This window comes from Apus apus, chromosome 2 (genome assembly GCF_020740795.1).
Source record: "Apus apus isolate bApuApu2 chromosome 2, bApuApu2.pri.cur, whole genome shotgun sequence".
NCBI classification, from domain to species: Eukaryota; Metazoa; Chordata; class Aves; order Apodiformes; family Apodidae; genus Apus; species Apus apus.
The window spans coordinates 88,321,528-88,341,976 of NC_067283.1; the positions used below are offsets into that span (position 1 = coordinate 88,321,528).

Genomic DNA, 20,449 nt, shown 5'->3' on the forward strand with positions numbered 1-20,449 from the left:
TTATGGACACAGAATGAAAAACTAAATTTGTTTTTCCATACTGTAACAATATTCTGCTCAATCATCAAGAATAAATATTGAAAAAAGTTTGCAAAAAAACTAAGTTCAGTGCTATCTTCAGCACATGTATGTAAAAAAAAACCACAAGAATTTAGAGAGAGTACATCAACTTAACTTCTTACATAACCATCTTGTCTGTCTGGTTTGGACTACAATGTAACTTTTTGGCTTAAGAAGTATCACTCTTATCCAAACACATCAACTGCCTAGTCTACCTCCTCAGCAGTTATTCCAGCATATCCCAGGGATATAATGGTGTGCCCTATGCTGTAAATGAAAGCAGACAGTATGCTTATTTTACATCTTACTGGGGTACATAAACCCCTCCCATTTCTTGTAAAGATTCCACAATATCTTCCTGCTAATCATAGTTTACCCTCTTTTGCCTGAATTATATCAACATTTAGCATTTCGAGTATTTTTCCCTTCATTTTTATTTTTGCATTTCCAGAAAGCACAAGCAAGCACAAAAAGGAAATAAAGAGTAAATGTTACTATTGTCAGAGTCAAGAGGGGCAGGAAGGAAGAAGGTCAAAATGATTTTTTTCCTCCCTGAAATTGGCCAGACAGGCTAATCTTGTTAGTCAAAACTTTCACCTGCCAATAGGTGGTTTTCCCAGTCAATACTTCTACATTTGCTTAATAGCTTGGAATCTGCAAACTTGTTTACTAATTAGCATGCTATAAAAACCCCTAACTTTCAATATTTGACAAAAGAACTAGTGAGACTATTGAGTCATTTAAATATCTTTTTATCTTCTTGAGCAAGACATTTACAATTTACTCTCTCTTGCCAACTCTTCTGCTTCCCTCTTCCTGGTTTTCTGTTGCCCTGTTCCTGTGTGCCTATACTTGGACTCTCAAAGCATGCCTTTAGGCGAAGCATTATCTAGAAGACTCTCCAATGCTGTTTGTAGCTGCAGGAAATCAAGAAGTGGAAAAGGGATGACATTGTTTCCTTCACACTGCCCAGTGCTGCCGTCCAAGGAAGGTTGGAGATCACAGCTTAAGTCTCATCAACTTTTCCAAGTTGATGAGATCTTGTACCAGAGTTCTTACTTCACAGCAGTTCAGATACTCCCAAAGCCTCTAATTTTGACCCACACCCAACTACTTTTAATCATTAAAAGATGCTTGGTAACACTGCTTATGCCACCCAGTCCCAATTTTCCTTAGTCTCAAACATGTGCTCTTTGATGCCATCTACTTCTTTCAAAATAGCCTTCAACTAAGTAATGTCTTGACCACTTGCAGCTTACATGCTTATTGAAACAATTATAAGCTGAGAAGCCAGCAGTACAGTAATTCAATGTTGTGACCCAGTCATATACTTATAATGCTTTGAAAAGAATGTAAATGACCCATGAAAATTTCTAGGATCAAGGGAAGTTTGACTGTAACAGAATGTATTACATTAACAAAATTGGCAAATTACATTAAATATGCTAAGAGAAAAAAAAATGAAATATACAGAATAATCCCTGATTGGCAAATCAATATATATACATTAATTCAGATACCATTAGCAACAACTTAAAGACATAGTAACAATACACCTTAAGACAATCTATGCTTCTTCTTCAGATCTATTACTGTGCTCTTTATGCCAAGAAAGTTGTTGTGTTATATATTACATGGAGAAAAATGACAATTCAGGTAAAAACTGGAGTACAGATGACAACATTAAAAATGTGTCCACACTTACATCAATGTTTCATTTTTTAATAACAGTCAAGTACTTAAAATCACATAATTTAGTAGCATGCATTCAGGAAAATGGTAGAATCTATTAGGAAATACTTCTTATACTACAAATAATACTATAACTGTTTATAATAATATTCTGTGACAATACTGTGCAGCACAGATGTCAACCAAAGAAACTAGGTCATAACTAAATATCCAACGATTGAATTTGAAGAAAGTCTGAGCAGATAGTTGCTTTATTAATTTTCTTAAGCTACTCTTCTGTGCAAATATCTTCCACAGTTAAGAAATAAGCCTCAGGTTTCCCAATGCAGTAAAGATACTGAGGTTAATCTTGGTGTAGAAAATACTAGCATGAAGAAAGCAACCTGAGCTTCTTTCATTCCTTCACCTCCCACTATTCAGAAAGAAAATAAACTAGGTTATCACTCTCCCTAATACATCAGCTTGCATATTTTACATGTATGAACAATAGATTAATCTTCTCCTCATCCTGTCTGAAGTCTGCTCTCCTGTTCTCATCTTTATTTTTTCAAGAGAAGAAGTAGAGATTGTATACTTACAGAACAGCCACTTTGTAAGCTAATTCTCTCTTTTATGAGTAGGTATCAAACTAATGCCATTTACACAGAATACATTAATTAAATTCAGACTGCAAAGTTTGTAAGGAACTGTGGAAAATGTCAGGGAGAAGAAACATGACCAACTAGTCATTAATACAAGCAAAATGGTTTAATATTTTCTTCTAAGAAATACCCTATCCCAGCAGATGGTTACTTTTCATAATTTAAAAGGGTCAGCTGCAGTAGGAGCAGCAGCACACTGAGAACTATCTGATGGAACATGGATGTTTAGAAACATACAGTCTATCTGCAAGCAGCTCTTGCTAAAACAAGTTATTCTGCCTTGTAGAAAACAGATCTTGTGGGTTGATCTCCCTTAGCTTTCAGAGAACAGTAGTAACCTCAGTACTTTGATGCTGCTCTGCTGTCCCTTACAAGCTCTCCTTTATTCCTTCACCCCCAAGACATCCATTCCCCACATGATACTACCACATCTTCCCTATGTCTCTTAATTAACCTATCAGCAAGAGGTATCACATGCTAAGGTTTGTTCCAAAAATTAGGTATGCCATCTGGTCAGTCACAAACGTGGCTCACTGGTGAACTGACAGGCTTGAATAAGAACAGGCAACTGTTGAGCTGTTGTCTTTCTTCTTCCTCAGCATTAATTTCCTCCAAACTTGTGCCAACTTAATATTTTGAGGACTGTTGCATATTGTATGTGACTAAAAGCAGTCTACAAATTCAGGTGAGCGAATGTGGAGGAAGGGTGATGGGAAGACTGAAGGTGAAGAGAGCAGGAAATCAAACTATGTCAAAAGACAACCCTTCCTCTCCTGCCAAAGCAATTCTTGTTGCCTGGCAAGGGCTAACATTCACCTAAAACCACTACTAGCTTCTACAACAGGGACTAACACAGGGCATGATGTTACCATTTTTGACATACCATGAGAAAACAGACTAACTGTGGGCAGAGAACAGAAACCCAGACAGTGCTGGTTCAGGCAGGGAATTGCCCCTCCCATCACTTAAGACTGAACATTTGATCCAGATACATGCAGCCAAACAAGTGCCTTGAAGTTTTTCCAGATGTCCTTCAAACTTAGTGTATTAAAGTCTTGTCTTTAATTTTACTCTCACTTGAAAGAGCCATGTAAAAAGATATTTATAACTATTAAGTCTTACTTTTGAAGCTGAACAGAAACCAGTATTTCTCCTAGAAAATTTATTTACAGTAGATACAAAGATTTTTTCAGACATATACACAGTTTCAGGTCAGGAGACTCTTAAAGTTTCCCTAATCAATACAGAATTCACTTCATAACCTTAGGGGGTTTTAAGTAATGTTCCTCTATAAGCATTTAAGCTTTTATAAATAAATTCTCTTTTTTCCCCTCCATCTGAAACAAATCTCCTTTGGAAAAGAAACACAGTTCCTCAACAACTGTTAGCATAAGATCAGCTAACCTTGCGACTGAAAGGAACTGATCGGTCCACAACAAGTTTCATGGTGCCAAAGCAGTGGCAGTTCCTGCCAGCAAAGAGTAAAACTAGTCCCCTTTTCTCCAAATTGGGAGACAGATTTGGAAATATTAAACAGTGTTTGTCACTTGGGCCACTGTTAATTTCCTATTCAACATGCCCAGCCCTAAACAGAATTCAGAGATGCCAGTCATCACTTCGCACATAAAGAAGTATCATCTCTCTCTCCTGACATATAATCATTTAAGGTTGAAAAGACCTTTAAGATCATAAAGTCCAACAACTAGCCTAACACTGCCAAGGCCACCACTAAAGCCACATCCCCAAGCACCACACCTACACATCTTTTGAATACCTCTAGGGATAGTGACTCAACCACTTCCCTGGGCAGCCTGTTCCACTGCCTGACAACTCTTTAGCTGAAGAAATTTTTCCTGATATCCAATCTAAACTCCACTGGTACAAAGTAAGGGCATTTCCTCTCATCCTACCCAGTTGTCACTGGGTAGAGGAAATCACCTACCCTCATTACAACCTACCTTCAGGTAGTTTTAGAGAGCAATAAGATTTCCCCTTTTCTCCAGACTAAGCAACCCCTGTTTCCTCACACACTCCTTGTAAGATTTGTCCTCTAGACTCTTCAGCTGCTTCAATGCCCTTCTTCGGACATACTCCCACCACCTCAATATCTTTCTTGTAGTGAGAGGCCCCAAACTGAACTCAGTACCTGAGGTGTGGCCTCACCAGTGGCCACAATTGTCACCAGGGGTACAATCACTCACTGTTGGCCACACTATTCCTGACACAAGCCAGGATGCTGTTGGCCTTCTTGGCCACCTGGGCACACTGCTGGCTCATGCTCATTTAGCTGTCAGTCAGCAGCCCCAGGTTCTCTTTCTCTGGGCAGCTTTCCAGCCACTCTTCCCCAGGTCAGTAGCCTTGCATGGGGTTGCTGAGACTGAAGTGCAGGACCCAACACTTGGCCTTGATGAAACTCATACAACTGGCCTCAGACAATTGATGCAGCCTGTCCAGGTCCCTCTGTACAGCCTTCCTATCCTTAGGCACATCAATACTCCCTCCCAAATTGGTGCCATCTGCAAACTTACTGAGGGTGCACTTGATCCCCTCGTCCATATCATTGAAAAAGATATTAAAAAGAACTGGCTTCAACACTGAGCCCCAGGGAACACCACTTGTGACTGGCCACCAACTGGATTTAACTCCATTCACCATAATTCTTTGGACCCAGCTGCCCAAGCCAGTTTTTAACCCAGCAAAAAGTAGAGTTTCTCAAGAACGCTGTGGGAAAGCGTACCAAAGGCTTTACTAAGCTGTAGGTAGACAAAACCCACAGCCTTTGCCCTATCCATTAAGCAAGTCAGCTTGTAACAGAATGAGATCAAGCAGGACCTGCCTTTCATGAATCCAGCTGACTGGACCTGATGGCCTCATTGTCCTGCACGCGCTGTGTGATGGCACTCAAGATTATCTGCCTCATAACGTTCCCCAGCACTGAGGTCAGAAGCACAGGCCTGTAGTCCAAGTCCTAGTTTACCTTTTATGTAGTGGTTTAACATTGTTAAAACAAAGGAAATCTTGACATTCTTGCTGGAGCAAGTTCAGAGAAGGGCATCCGAGCTGGTGAAGAGCCTAGAGAACAAGTCCTATGAGAAGAGGCTGAGGGAATTGGGATTGTTTAATTTGGAGAAGAGAAGGCTGAGGGGAGACCTAATTGCTCTCTATAGCTACCTGAAAGGAGATTGTAAGGAGTCGTTTGCCCCTTTTCTCAAGTAAATTAGGATGAGACCAGAGGAAATGGCCTGAAGTTATGCCAGGGGAGGTTTAGACTAGATTTTAGAAAGAATTTCTTTACTGAAAGAGCAGTCAGGCACTGGAATGGGCTGCCCAGGGAGGCAGTGGAGTCACCATCTCTGAAGGCATTTAAAAAAACATGTGAATAAGACATTTCAGGACATAGGCTTCTTTTGAGGGGAGTCGGGGGTGGAGCAGGGTTTGACACTTTTGACACAGTGATCTTAGAGATCTTTTCCAACCTTGACAATTCTGTGATTTTGTGATTCTCTACTCCCATTCTTGAATCATTACCACATCCTTCTGAATAAAAGTTAGTGATACACCCAATCACTCATTACATACTCAAACAAATGGAAGAAATGGAGAAATCACAAATTATGGAAAGCTGTTGATATGCTACAACAGTAATTTATAAGAGCTGTTTTACACTAACAATTAGCTAGCATGTTACAAGTGGCAGATACAGCAGCAAACAGTCTCTTCGAAAAATAAGAAACTGTTCTTGCTTCTGCTCAAAAAAAAGACTGTACAGCTCATCCCTGCAGACAGAAGCAGCAGTGAAACAATTTCATTAGCCTCCACAACAAAAGGTGGTTTGATCATACAAAAGTTGGTATCAAATATTTTTACAAACTTGCAGTTGAAAAATTATCTATGAGGATCACAAGGTCAAATATTGTACTCGGAAACCAGCACCTGGCTTGCATGCTACTTAAGTCTGGGCTCTTCTGCATAGAACTGATAATAAAGCAAGACTGCTTATTTTAAAAACAATCTCATTGTGGATTCTTTGTTTAAAAACACCAGTGATCCAAACCAGTGCATTAGTGCAAACTAGCTTATCACAACTCAGTGCTATTGAGCACTACTGCAAAAAACATGAAGTGTGCTACAAAAAAATAAAAGGCATTGTTTCCGTGACAGGAGCAGAAATGTTCTATGATGTTTCCAATAAAAAGGAAAATTAGGTTTAAAAGAATTCTTAGATGTCCTTCAAACATACATAACACTCATTATATATAGAAAAGCAATTGTTTCACAGTTCAAAGAAATTCTTACCATGTTTGGGAAAGCAAAATTTTGGGGAAAAAAGGAATAGTCATTATAGTCTAAAACTGCTTAAGAAAGCTTTGATATAATTCAAATCAAGAAAATTACTTATTTTTGTACTTGAGTGAATCAGATCTCAGCTGAGGTGGTGACAATTGGTTTCTCGCACACAGCAGATTTCAAGCATTAACTGTTTGCAGAAGAGTGATTAGTTTTCCTGGACTTGGAAAGAAACAATAAAAGATGTAATCTCAAAACTTTCCAAAGTCCAGAAGGAAGCAAAAAAAAAAATAAATCTAGAAGCAAGGAGTTTGATTTTCTGGTTTTCATAGGGTTTCTTTCTTAAAGATTTAACTAATTGAGCATACAAGGTCACTTGGCTATCTTCCATTTTTTAAAATTAACTGCAGATATAAATATTTTATGGTTTAGAACTGCAATGTAAAATTAGATACACAGCCTGACAAGCATTTTCTCTATCAAGCATTTTGATAAGAGGAAAAAGTTTTGCACTGGGTCTACATACACAGGGTGAACATTGCTTTAAAGTGTTTTAAACAGTTCTGGTTACTCACTAAAATGGTTCATGTTTTTTTAAACACCCTTCTTCATTCAACAGGATGACACCACAGCAGAATAATGTTAGTATTATGAAACGGTACTTGAATTTGTAATACAAAAAAACTCCTAGCCTTTGACTTTTAACAACTGTACCATATGCTTTTTGAATATAAAATGTAAGATTTTTCAGATGCTTTTGTCAGAGTAACTCCAGTTCCTCTGCAGTGCACTTAGATATCTTTCTCCCACCTACACTTTTACAAGCATTGATGGATTGTTTAATATTTTCTGCAGGAATCTTAGTGTTACTTGACAGTCACAGTACCAAATTTTGCCTCATTCTTCAACATCTTGCACAAAGTAGTGTTTCTACTACAAACATACAAATTATTTTAGACTCGATAAAATATTAATACAGTTCCTAGCAATCCAATGAATTTATTCACAGCCAAAGATCAAATACATATTTTAGACTATGTAAAACCTATAATGAACACTAGTTTTTCTAAAGCTATACTACCAATACTTTATAAGCTCTTGGCACATGAGTTATTTTGAAGTCTACGTTATTGACAATATTCTTCTGGAACTGTGCACAGCTGGAGCAGTCCTTAAGGCTGATGTTGATCTACACACTTTGAAAATATTTTAGTCCAATGTTCATAAATCTGCAATGCCATATGGTAAAACCAATTTGAAGCTGAAAAAAATGTTTATGAGTATGCCATTTTACATATCAGTAACTGCCCTATTCTGTTCAACTTTTACCAAGAATTAAGAATTCCCATGCATCCTTCCTGCCACATTATTCCCCCTACTGACTTCAGTGCCCAAATAAACCACAGTAGAAGTTGAAGAAAAGGGTACCACTGAGCAGCTTGGAGCTGTTTTCCCACAGCTATATTAAACCACACTTACAAAACATTATCAGTCTGTTCTTTAAAGAGGCCAGATACTTAGATTAAAGCTAAGGCACAAGCAAATGCAAGGTTAATTTACTGTACTTTCCAGTCCTATCTGTAGCCCTTTTTACAAACAGCATCGGAGCAAAATGCGAGTTGTGGTAAGAACTTAAAGGCTGTTCAAAGTTCATGACAAGATACAAAGAGTGTGTAATTTTTCATCTGCACTAAGGCTCCTAAGGCAGTACTACCTACTCCCTAAAGTTACTGAAATGAATGACTTTGTATTGCTGTTTCTGAGACCATCAGTTCTAGAAAATAAACCACAAAATCATTTAGAAATGTCAACCTGAAAAAGGACTTCAATTTTATAACCTCTCTTTGCATTCAGAGGGCCTTAAGTGGCGAGTTTCATCTTTCTTGAAATATATATTTCAAAAAAACATTTAAACTGCAAGTACCTCTGCTGTGCTTCAGGAAACTTAGTATTAGTAGTATGATATGTATATGTCAGGACTATCTCCAGCATTTGAAAACTGAAGACAAAATAGGTTTACTGAACTATTACTAATTTAAAACCTGTATTTCTTAAACCTGTGATCAGTGAGCCCTGAAGAAAAAGTTGCATGAGTATAATGTGTGACTTTGTTCACCCTTTTCCCAGTACTTATAGGGGTATATTTTTGTTGTTATTGTTATTCCAAGTATCTCTTTGGAACAGGACTGCTCTGGCATGCTGACTTCAACCATTTTTCAAAGATAAAGACAGCAGACATTCATTTAATTCACATGATGTTACAGACAACAGAGTTCAAAACCACAGAGTGGTCTTAAAAAGTTGTGTGGAAAAGCAACCTTAACTTCTTTACAACAGCTACTAACTCACAAACTGGACATTCAAAGTAGTATTCAAATAAGCAAAAATTGAAGTAATTTCTTACAAAAGTACTGTCTGGAGACAACAGACAAAGCTGAGTTTTGCACCTAGAATTAGCATTCAGCTTCTATGTTTGAGAAGTGTATCAATTACCCTGAGTACACAATGAACTGAAAATTAAATAAATCCATTAGTTTAATTTTGGCTTAAATGAGTCCTTAAAGAAACTTTTAAAATGCTCCACCAGTGAATGTTCTCTCTTCAATGTATTTCATACAGAAACATCATGAACAGGATAAGCACATAAGAGCCCAGGTTGTTCTTAATGCTAAACTACTCATGGTGATAATCAAACTGAAGACTGTCACACAAAGTGAAAACACAACTCTGACCAACAACTAATTTGCACTTGGACCATTTGAAGGTTCAGAAGAAGTAGTTATGGCTTGTTGGTGGGGTTTTTTTGTTTGCTTAAAAAAGCATCAGAGTGCAAGCTTAAATAACATGGAAAGACTTAAGATAATGATGGCTATAGAAAAGTAAACATATTCAGATTCAAATTCTTCATGCTCTGTTAGCCTTCATCACATTGTGCCTTAAATGAGGCTACTATTCCTTTCTCCTGTAGAACTACCTGACATGAGATATTTACGTACTGTGTTATTGTCATAGTTCTTGTGGCTGATGGGAAGCACCAGCTGAAGCTCTGGAGTCTATTCTCATGAACTGTAAAACACAAAAGTCAAAGAACATGACATTACCTCTCACTTGCCTGTAACAAGTTTTCACAGGCAATGTAGATGTTGAGTATCACTATGATTCAATTGTTCTGCATAAGCAGAATGACAAATTTTGTCATATGACTTAACTTACACATCAAGCATTGTCTTACATGAAGAAATATTGGAACTCTACGTGAAAATAGTACCACATCCCATTACAAAGAAATACTACTTGTAAAAAAAAATACTAAGTTTATCTACAGTAAGAAATCCCACATAAAAATTCCTAGAGAATAAAATAGTTGTGCAGCTTAACCAATATTAGCACTAGTGAAAATTAAGTAGACTTTCCAATACATTTAAAATACAATATTGGCTTGCAATTTACAGGACAGTTTTAAAAAGTAAGATATGATGCATGGAACAAAAGAGCAGTTGACACATTCTGCCTCCAACGGATGCTAATTCTCTTTCAGTTAGACAGTAAAACACTGAACTGGCTTATCTTTTGGGTAAGTTTTCTAACAGCTTTAAGTGTCTGCAAGTTGATAGGAGCACAGCACAAGAAAAAAAAAAGTATGAAAACACTCCCCTCTTTAACAAGTAATGAATTTCACAGCAACTGTACATCAGCTGGTGCCAGTCTGAACTTCCACAGCAGCAAACTGCTGCTGCTTTATCCTGTTCTTCACCAGCAGAAACTTCTCACAGAAGAACAAACACAAAGGCCTTAAACCATCAGATCATGCAGCACAGAAGTCCACAAAGGGTGCTCAATATCCCTACCTGTGTATCTCTCTTCAATGCTGGAAAAGATCTGCTAATAAAGGAAAAATACACGAGCTGAAACTATCAATGGAAGTTGCAGTGGTCACAGTACACCAGTATCAGTGAAAAGGCACCATTACAAAGCTCTGACTACTCAGGATAACTTTTTAATTCCACAGAAAGCCAGTTTAATTCCACCAAAACTAAATACCTTGGTAAAAAATACAAAGTTTTGAAATCACTTCACAATCAAGTCCCATGCTATAGTTACCTACCACTTAAAGCCAGAAGAAGAGGGAAAAAAAAGTTTGGTTGCTTTTTTTGTTTGTTTGTTTTAAATGCCTGAAAATAAAGCCCTGGATCACAGAAGGAAAAGAAGTAAGTGTTATCAAGGGACAATCTAGGGAGAGCACCTTGCCAGCGGTACCTTTTCTTAAGTGACCAGGTCTCCAAGCCCATTCGCTTTCAGTGACAACTCAGGAGATCAGCTAAACACACATTCCTACCTTGACTGCTTGGTTCCATTGGCCCTTCAAACAAAGGCACAGGGAATCAAAGTAGTGTGTCCAACAAGAAACCACAAACCACCTGCACAGACCAGGGCTTTAGAATTCAAGTTAATTCTCTTTAGTGGATTATAAGCAGACCTTTATGTGAACCCAATGGTAAGAATGCCTGAATGATTTGGGAGTTACTACAACAAGATATTTATGCAGCACTCAAATTCACAAGCTTCTAATGTAGCTGAAAGTAAATACCCCTTAAGAATCTTCGTATTTGAGAGTGTAAAACCATATTTAAGCAATCAAAAAGTGAATAATAGAGAAGTTAGCCAGCTCTTTAATACATTAGCTAAAAGTATATCAATTTCATTGATTTTTATGATGGGCTGATTTCACATAATGGACTAAGCTAGCTAGAAATACTTTAATAGGGAAAAAATGCTTTGCCAGAATTAGAGAAAGATGGTGTAAAAATGTTTTTATGACAAGCATACAGTTAAAACATGTAATTTAGAGATGTTAAATTTAGAATACTACTGTCAATAATAGATTTGGTGCTAAAAATTGATTAAAAGCCACGATTACAACACTGCAGACGTATTTTGCAGATTTCAGTTACATTTCACTTTAAATATTTTTTTTTATTGCTAGCTAAGAAACAGGAAGCTTAGGCTATGAATGCACAGTCAAACTTGAACGTGGCAAAAGGTTAATAGCAGGATGCTTCAAGGATTCATAAAGCAAGCAATATTTAAAAGCACTAATTAATGAACTGGAAAAGAAAACAGAATAGTTATGTAAGTTAGCCAAGTACAAAAAACCAAAAATTGAATCAGCTGGGAGCTAATCAGCCATGATGTACAGGTAACACAGTGGCAGGTAAAATTCAGTGCTAATAAATGCATAAGTATTACTGAAAGCTAAAGACAGAATTATTAATATGGTCAGCAACCTTCTAAATTAAGTAACTCTAGTCTAAACAAGAGGATTACAAGCATTCCTGTGGAAGTCAAGGAAGATCTCTGTTCAATACGAGAACACAGCAGCTGAAAATGAAAAGCATCAGGATACAAAAGCAGCAGTGACAAGCACTAGCAATACTGTGCTACCTTCATATAAAACCAGTGCTTCATTGTTAGCCAATAGCTGAAAAAGACTGCTACAGTATTCAATCAGGTGTCTGAAGAAACTTGTATAAGGAGAATTAGAAAAGAATCATAAAGCAAGACATGAAAAATACATAGTTATAAGCAGACTGAACAACATTAACAGAAGGGGAATAATTCACACCTCAAAAATCAAGATACTGCTCAGTGAAAGTGGGAAGCATACAGTTCAGAGGTGGTTTTTTTGATACAATGCATAACTAGGTATTCAAAGTACTTCTATTGCATCTTTATAAGAATCTGCCAATAGTCAAAGATAGAAAACTGGACTGTGATAAGGAACATCACATTTAAAGATTCATGTCTACTGCTATTAAGTATTGGTGTTAAGACCCATACCTTAACAGAAGTAATCACACACGCCATTAGCTATTCATCTATATGAACTTCGAATAGACTCCACTGCCACAACTTCAATGCTAAAATCACCATGTTGGCCCTGTGAGAGGGACACACACATCAGAACTACCACCTTCCGAACAAACTTCAAAAATCAAGATCCTGAAGAGCAAACCTAGAATGCAAAAGATATACTGTAACTCGGTCTAAAGGACAGCACTACAGGCTTCCAGATTTTGGTTAAAAATTTAAGACAAAATACCTCAAAAATTCTTGATAAAGCAATTGGTCTATAAGGATGAAACAGCACCAGTCTCAAAAGCACCACTCCAGCTACTAAAAGGTGTTTTAATATGTCTTATCCCCAAAACCAAATTCTAGCTCAACTTGTAGGCCAGTCCTTTTCCTGGTAAGCACTGAAGGCTCCCGATACAGGTCAACTTGCATCTAGACATGGTTCCTGCACTCCTACACAGAAAACAATTAAAGGAACAGAGTGGGGAGGACTGCAAAGCCAAAGACCATACAGTTTTGGTCCCAAGAATCAAATTTTTGTGTCTGAAAATGATCATGTACACTAAAAAAACCAAATCACTAAAAACATAAAATGTAAAACGTGTCAAGACTCTCTTGTCTCTTGAACTAAACATAATGCAAATTGCATTCAAACTATTTAAGTATTTCTAAGTGCCTTATTTTAGATGAGTGTCCCTGGACGTACTTTTTGCTCTCACCCCAAAGACAAACATCACACTCTGCAATAAAAATATTTAACAAGTTCACAGCAAACGTTTTATCAACATATATGCAACAAAGAAAAGGGCAGCGGGGTACTATTTCACTAAAGCAGCAATGTGACATAGAAATTTATCCTAAATTATCTCCTTTCTTTGGAACCTCTGCATAGGTTATTCCTCATTTGACCTTGTTTAAACCAATCCAGTTTGAGATGAGTGGAGTGGGGGTGTGTGGAATCTTTGTATAGAAGTGAAACAGTACCACCTCACCACTAGGATATGCAATGACTGTCACATGGTATTTTTAAAACATCTTCATGAGTTTTATTAGTGTCTTTGAAATGCCCTATTCCTACTGAAGCAAGGTATATGATGAACATGGTATCCTCATTCACACAGCTTACAATTCTGAAAAGCCAGGCAGCATCCAATAATAGTGCAAGTGTTATTACTATCACCTTGATCTGAAGGGTGGCTTGGAGGTGATGTCCTTGCCAGGTAGCTTTTGTATCATTTTTCTGAAGATGACCCTGCTGCCACAATCTCCCTCTTGACAACCATTTTAGGAACCTTTACCTCTAATGTCCATTCATGATTTACAGATAAGCCTAATAAAATGCAGCAAATTCCAATTCAAAGTGCTAGCAACACCACTTTAAAAAGGCCAACATCACTAGAGGATACGGACAAAATTCCAAGTCACAGAAAACGACGAAGCTGGCACTAGAAAGTGAAATGCTTTCTCCAATATAATCAATCCTTTGTATTTACAAGAAAAACGAGTTCTGTGGTGTTCCAAGTGTTCAGAGCAGTATTACCTTCACTGCCCTTGCAAAGGAGAGAAGTGGAGAGTAGCAGTGTATAAAAATACACGGTTAGTCACATAGTTTTGGTTTGCACAGCTGTTGGCTATGTTCATTTACAGCTCATGTAGTGCCAACATCATTTATATAAACAGTTCACTCCTGTTTATCGCCGTAAAGTTATTTCTCTCAGCAGCTGCTGTAGGAAAGCGTTTCTATTCCAGTATAGCTTATCCTGGAAGCTTACAAAGCGGCAGGCACTAGACAGCGCTAAAAACAAGTAGGACCTAAAGAAACTTTGCCGTACTTCATATAAAAACGAGAGGGGAGAGGGGGAGGTGAGGGGGTGGACACGGGACGGGCGGACGACACACACTTCTGCTTTCTTGGGAGTGAAAGGAGGTAGTAAAACCCTCTGCTGACACGGATAAAGTCACATGAAAACTAAGTTGCTTGAGGCAGCTACTTGCAAGGAGAGCCTGCGTCTCCCCAGCCACCTCCAGCTCCATGAATTGAAAGGAAATAAAACAAGGCTGAGCCGGATTCCAGCAGATGACAAAGTCTAAAATATTAGTCACGTGTTACGCAAGAACCATTAAGTGACCGAAGTGACAGCGGGGCGGGGGGCAGAGCCGGGGACGCTGCCCCTGTACCCCACCGCACCCCCCACCGCACCCCCCACCGCACCCCCGCAGCCTGCCGGCACCGAGCAGCTCCCGAGCCCCGGAGGCAGCAACGGGACGCCCCCAGCCCCCCTCCCTCCCTCCCTCCCTCCCGGCCGCCCCTCTCCCCCGCCAGGCGCAGCCCGCCCAAAGGCAGGGGGCAGGCTCCGGGCGTCCCCCCGTCCCGGACCCTCCCGGCGGCCGCCCCGGGTGCAGGCACCGCGGCGGGGCCGCCTCCAGCCTGGGGCCAGAGCCGGCGGGGAGGAAGCGGCTCCCCCGCCTGCCACCGGAACGGGGAGAAGCCCGGCGCTGCCTCAACTTGGCGCTTCCCTTTCCCCAGCGCGGGGGGGGGGGGGGGGGGACGGAACCCGAGGCGCTCGGTGCCCACACTCACCTCGGCCCTCTCTGTCTCTGCGGGGCGGGCGGGAGGGCGGCCGGCCCTTGCGGGGAGGCAGCGGGCACCGCCGGCCCCGCCGCTGCTGCTGCTGCGCCTGTCACCGGGCGCCCGGGGAGGAGACTCCCGCAGGGTAAATCCTGCGGGCGGCGGGGACGCGGACTAGCCCCGCACCGCCCGCTCGTCGCGGCGGCCGCTGCCTCGCACCGAGTTGAGGCGCGGCCGCCGTGCCCGTTGCGCAGCCCGGGCTGCCGCTGCCGCCGCGGGGAACCGGCGCCTCCGCCCGCCACTCGGCTCCGCGGCCGGGGAAGGAGCGCTGCGCCGCCACCGCCTCGGCCCCCCTCTTCCTGCGGCTGCCGGGAGCCGCGCTCCGGGCGCAGCGGCGCGGTCACACGGGGCGCAGCGGAGGGGCCGCCGCCGCCTCTCTCGGCACCGGGGAGCGCAGCGCCGCAGCCCTCCGGCAGCTCCGCATGCCCCGCGCCCCGCACCGGCGGCACCAGCAGCCCCGCTCAGCGCCGCGGCTCCATCACCGGCGCGGGGGCGGCGGCACCGGGGGGCGGGCGCAGCCGGCGGGGCGGGAACGGCCCCGGCGCGCGAACACGGCCCCCGCGCGCCCGCGCCCCCGGGGCGGAGCCCGCGCGCCCCGCCCCGCCGCTACCCCGGATGTTGCGGGGGGGGGGGGGCGTTGGAGGGGAGAGAACGCGCGTGTGGCCGTCGGCGCGGTCTGGTGGTGCGGGGCGGGGGGGTCTGTGTGCGGGTGCGGCTGCTGTGGCAGCGCCTCCCGGCTGGGCCGTACCCCCCGGCAGGGCAGGGCGGGGCGGGCGTCCCTTGTCCCCGCGTGTCCCCAGGCGCGGGGAGCGCGGCGCCCCTGCGTCCCGTCCGCCCTCAGGGGCCGCCGGCTGCGGTTGAGCCTGTGCCTGGTGCTGTGGGAGGTCGGCAGGTGCGGTGCTTCCTTCTGGCATCCCAGCCTGCTCCCTGGAAACCGGCTCCCCGGGGAAGTGGCCGAGTCACCACCCCTGGAGGTGTTTAAAGTACGTGTTGATACGGGGCTGAGGGACAGGGCTTAGTGGCGGACTTGGCAGTGCTGGGTTAATGGTCGGACTTCACGATCCTAAAGGGCATTTCCAACCAAACAGGTCTATCACTCTGTGCTGTGCTGGCACCTCCTGCATCCACAGCTACGGTTGCCTTCAAAGTAGGTCTGGTCTATGAGGACCTGCGTGACCTACCAGATTGTCCTTCCAACGCCCTTTGGTGGGGCCGCCAGCAGTAGCAGCGCCCAGCTCCTTGCTGGGCCGGGGATGCTGTGGCTGCAGTTGGTGCATCAGCAACGCCGCGTGCCAGCAGCAATTTGGAAGAGCCACGCTTGGAAGAAGATGTTGCCTTGGGCCACGAGGCCGTGACAAGACTCCACTGAGCAGTTGCCTCCCAGCAAGGCAGCGGGGATGGGTACAGGGCCCTCTGCAGCAAGAGGATGAGAGATGTGCCCTATAACAATGTTTATGTGCTGAGGTTATTTAATACAGCTAGAAAATTGCTTCAACCCCCCAGGATATATTTTGACACTTGAATTCTGGAAAGTGTTTTATCTTTCCCTACTCTTAAAAATAGCTTTTTTTAAAGTTTATAGATCAAAGTTTGTATGCCCTCTTTAAAAAGTCTTAACTAGCAAAGTTTCAGTGGAGAAAACACTGGGTTTCCTTGACGAGTGAGTCTTTAGTCTCTGAAATGATGTATAACTTTAAAGGGATATTTGTTTACAGAACCCAAAAACCATGCTGTGCTCATTATAAACGTATTTAACAAGTTCCTTGGCAGAAACGCTAGATTCTAAATAGAACTTAAACAAGGAGAAGAATGAAAAAAAAAGAAAAAAGTATGCAGATGAAGTCAGGTGAGTGCCGAGCACTTAGTACTGATGCCCCACCATTTTGTGGGGAATCTTGGTGGTGCTTCCATGTATTTCTGTCTTTAAAGATCTTTCTGTTCAGACACTGCCTGCTTCTAGTCCTGTACCTGCTACACACTTGCAACTGCCACTAACTTGCTTGTGTTTTTATTTCCCTAATTGCAAGATTGATTTTATTACTCTCTTTGCCACACATGCATGTGCTACTTGCTCCTGTCTCCCTCAAAAGTAACTTAAGCCTTTTTTAAAAGCACTTAGATTTCCTAACCATTCAATTGGGATACTTTTTCTTCAGATAAAACCAATGGGTTCAGAATCCTGTGCCCCCATGGATCTGTTGAGGATAAGTGCTTAGTATGCTAGGTAGAGAGCATACTGAGTCCTGTTTCTCCGTATGTTTTGATGTATGTAAATTTTGACAGCAACATACTTGCCTAATTTTTCAGGCCTTAAAAAAGATATTTCAGGCCCATTCTCTTTCAGCAGAAGAGGGCAGGCAGCAGCACGGTGGTTGCAGTTGGACTCCAGCTGCCTGTTCTCCCCTCAATGGGGAGAATCAAAAGTGGATGATAGATTCCTAAGGAGAGGAGACATCTAGCCAGGGTAACCTGAGGATTAGACTAAAAGTGGCTTTGACTAATGTTGACTGAAATAGTTGGGAATAAAAAACATTTTGAAAAATGCTTTAAATTGTAGTCAGGTGACAGAGCAAACATACATGTAAAAATACCAAGGTAGCCAGCACATAAACAGTAGGACAAGGAGGCATTCTTCGCCCATCGCAGGACTCGTGCACATGTTCGCCTCCAATGAGCTGAATGGGATTCCTTGTGTGCTTAAACAACTTAAGTGTTTGAGCTTTGCTGTATTGCTCAGCTGACACATTCATCAGGGACTGAGTACTGCAACAGCAGCTTCCCTGTGAGAGTTAATGCACACCACTGCAAGAACAATAGAGCTGCCTTCATTTAGCATTTATAGGATGGGGATTGAATATGTTGGTGTTTATACACAAGCAGATAATATAAGAAGGATCAGGCTTTCCTATGCCAAAATTGTGTGTTTTCAATTGATGCTAAAACATTTTAGAAAGAAGGATCTATTGTATGCAAGCAGTTTAAGGTACGCAAGCAGCTTAACACTTGTACCTTTATGATCAATGATGCCATACGATGTCTCCCAAATTTCCCTGGTGGAATGTCTTTATGACACCTCAATTATCTGTTCTATTGCATTGCAGCCAAGTCCAGGAAACTGACTTAGCAAAAATGTTATCAATTTCATGAAAGAAGTCAGTGTGAGACATCTAGATACAGCCAAAGACACTTTAGGAAGTGTTATGAATTCACTAAACCATATAAATAAAAATACATAGTTTTGGAGTAAGTGTACATTAAAAAAATGTAGTCTATAATTTAAGCACTAAGTTTATGGCATTTGTATCAAGGGAAGTGTATTAAGGTTCAGGTTCATGGATTGTGCAGCACTATTAAATCAGTTTTGTATGATTACTATTGGAGGGATCTCTTCAAATACATACCTTTCCAAGTCATGAGAAAAAAGAGATTTTAGAAGCCTTTGTGATGATTTATAATTACAGTCAATGCTGTCTTGATTCCATGCGACTCTCAAATTATTCTAACATGCATACTGCAGAATACCTGGAGGGGAACAACAAAAAAATATATCTTGCTTTGGTTATGTGGTTGTCCAAGCTGCACCACTCCTCTTGTCACCATTTGACTCGGGTCCGACAACAATGCTCTCGATCCCCTCCCCCTCACACCCAGGTAGGGAAGGAGAGAGAGAAAAAGAGAGACTTGGCTGGATTGAAAACTAAACTACACAGCTTTAATTAAACACTAATGATATAAGAAAGTATATACGATTATATACAGATATGTTCAGGTATGTGCAAGAGCCTCTCGCCTTCCCCCAACCCCAGCAACTCCCGCCACACTCCCCTGAGCTGGAACAGTTCCGAGAAATCCCGGAGCTGCTGCTGGAGAAAGCGGAGAGTGTTGAGGGTCAGGAGAGCTCGAGCCTAAGGGTCGATGGTGCTGGATGGACGGAGTCCTCCCCGGACGCCAGCCACGAACGGAAGAGAAGGGAAGAAGCAGCAGGAAGGAAGTTGTCTTCTGTGATCTCTGACCTTCCTCTGAGCTTATGTAGATACATGGAATGGAATATCTCTGGCCAATTTTGCTGTCTGTCTAACTCAGCCTCCTACGGGGGGGTCATAGATCTCCTCGTAGTGTCTGAGCCGGCAGAGTGAAGGTGCGACCTTGAAGCCCCAGCAGTTAGAAAAACATTCTAATGTCTTATCAGCCTAGCTAGAACACACTGGTGCTAGCTAAAAGAAAGCTCACTGAAGAAAAAAAAAAAATCAGTAAAAAGGGAAATTGTCTTCATCCTGGCTCAAACCAGGACAACTCTGATGGGCCAAGAACCCCACAAAATCCCAAGTCTGGGGAAAACAGATACTGCACTGCAGAGAGTACCCCCTGTGTAATTTTTCCTGTAACAGACATTAATGAGTGGCACAGTTGCCTGTGTAGTCTCTGTCCTACATAGCCCATCTACAGCTGCAGAGAGGTAAATGGACCAAGACAAATACCAAAGCTGCCAGGCTCAGGGCAGAGGAGCTGAAGCTCAGCCTACCTGTGAGGTAAACAGGCACCAGGGGCCAGATCCCACAGACAGGATATGTGTAACCATAACCCACGTCAGCACCATGGCTTAGTGTCATGAGGACTACAGCCAGGAGCAGCCTTGCCAAAGAATCCTCACAGAAGTGGGATTAAAATGTTCCCCAGCTAAAGCAGGTCACTGTGTCAGGGTTTGGCAGTTTGCTGCATCAGAATCTGAAGCAGCATCCTGTTGCAACTAAATGCAAACAAGCAGTACCTTGACAGTGGCCATTTTTGCACTTGGTATTTAAATGGTGTTTTAAAAAGAAAACCTTAAAAATAAAAAGTGTATTTATGTGCCAAACACAACCCATTTTACAAAAAGAAACATGTAAATACTATCTTCATGTCAGCTTTGGGGAAGTGTTTGTCCCACCAGAGCTAATTGCCAATGAAGAATCTGGCTTGTATTGTTGAGGTTGTTACAAAGGGTGTCATAAACTAACTTTATTATAGCAAACGTTGAACTATATTTGCATTATTTCCATTGCATTGTCTTTGTTTTACAAGCTGACTGCAATAGCTGTTCTTGGAAGGTCTCCAACAAAGCATTCTCTTTGGGGCTACTAAGTGCAAATAAGATTAAAGCTTAATACGTCTGGTAATCAGTTTTCTTTTAAAGAGTTCAATTTGATTTCTTATGGTCAGCTGGGATCTCATATATCCGCATCTCTTCTGCTTTTCAACTTGCTGATCTCAATAACCCAAAAAGGCAATTTGCCAACAGATGTCCTTT

General features: G+C 41.9%; 1 protein-coding gene across 3 annotated transcripts in view; it reads right to left on the reverse strand.

The window, feature by feature from the left end:
- GALNT1 (polypeptide N-acetylgalactosaminyltransferase 1) overlaps window positions 1-20,449 on the reverse strand; it is a 101,421-nt gene that overhangs the window by 71,871 nt on the left and 9,101 nt on the right. For 2 of the 3 annotated variants that reach the window (XM_051612613.1, XM_051612611.1), the window contains exon 1: window positions 15,115-15,663. The exons of the other annotated variant lie outside the window; for it this stretch is intronic. The gene's annotated coding sequence lies outside the window, so the exon portion shown is untranslated. Of the gene's footprint in view, window positions 1-15,114; window positions 15,664-20,449 lie in introns of those variants that run through there. 3 annotated transcript variants of the gene reach the window in all.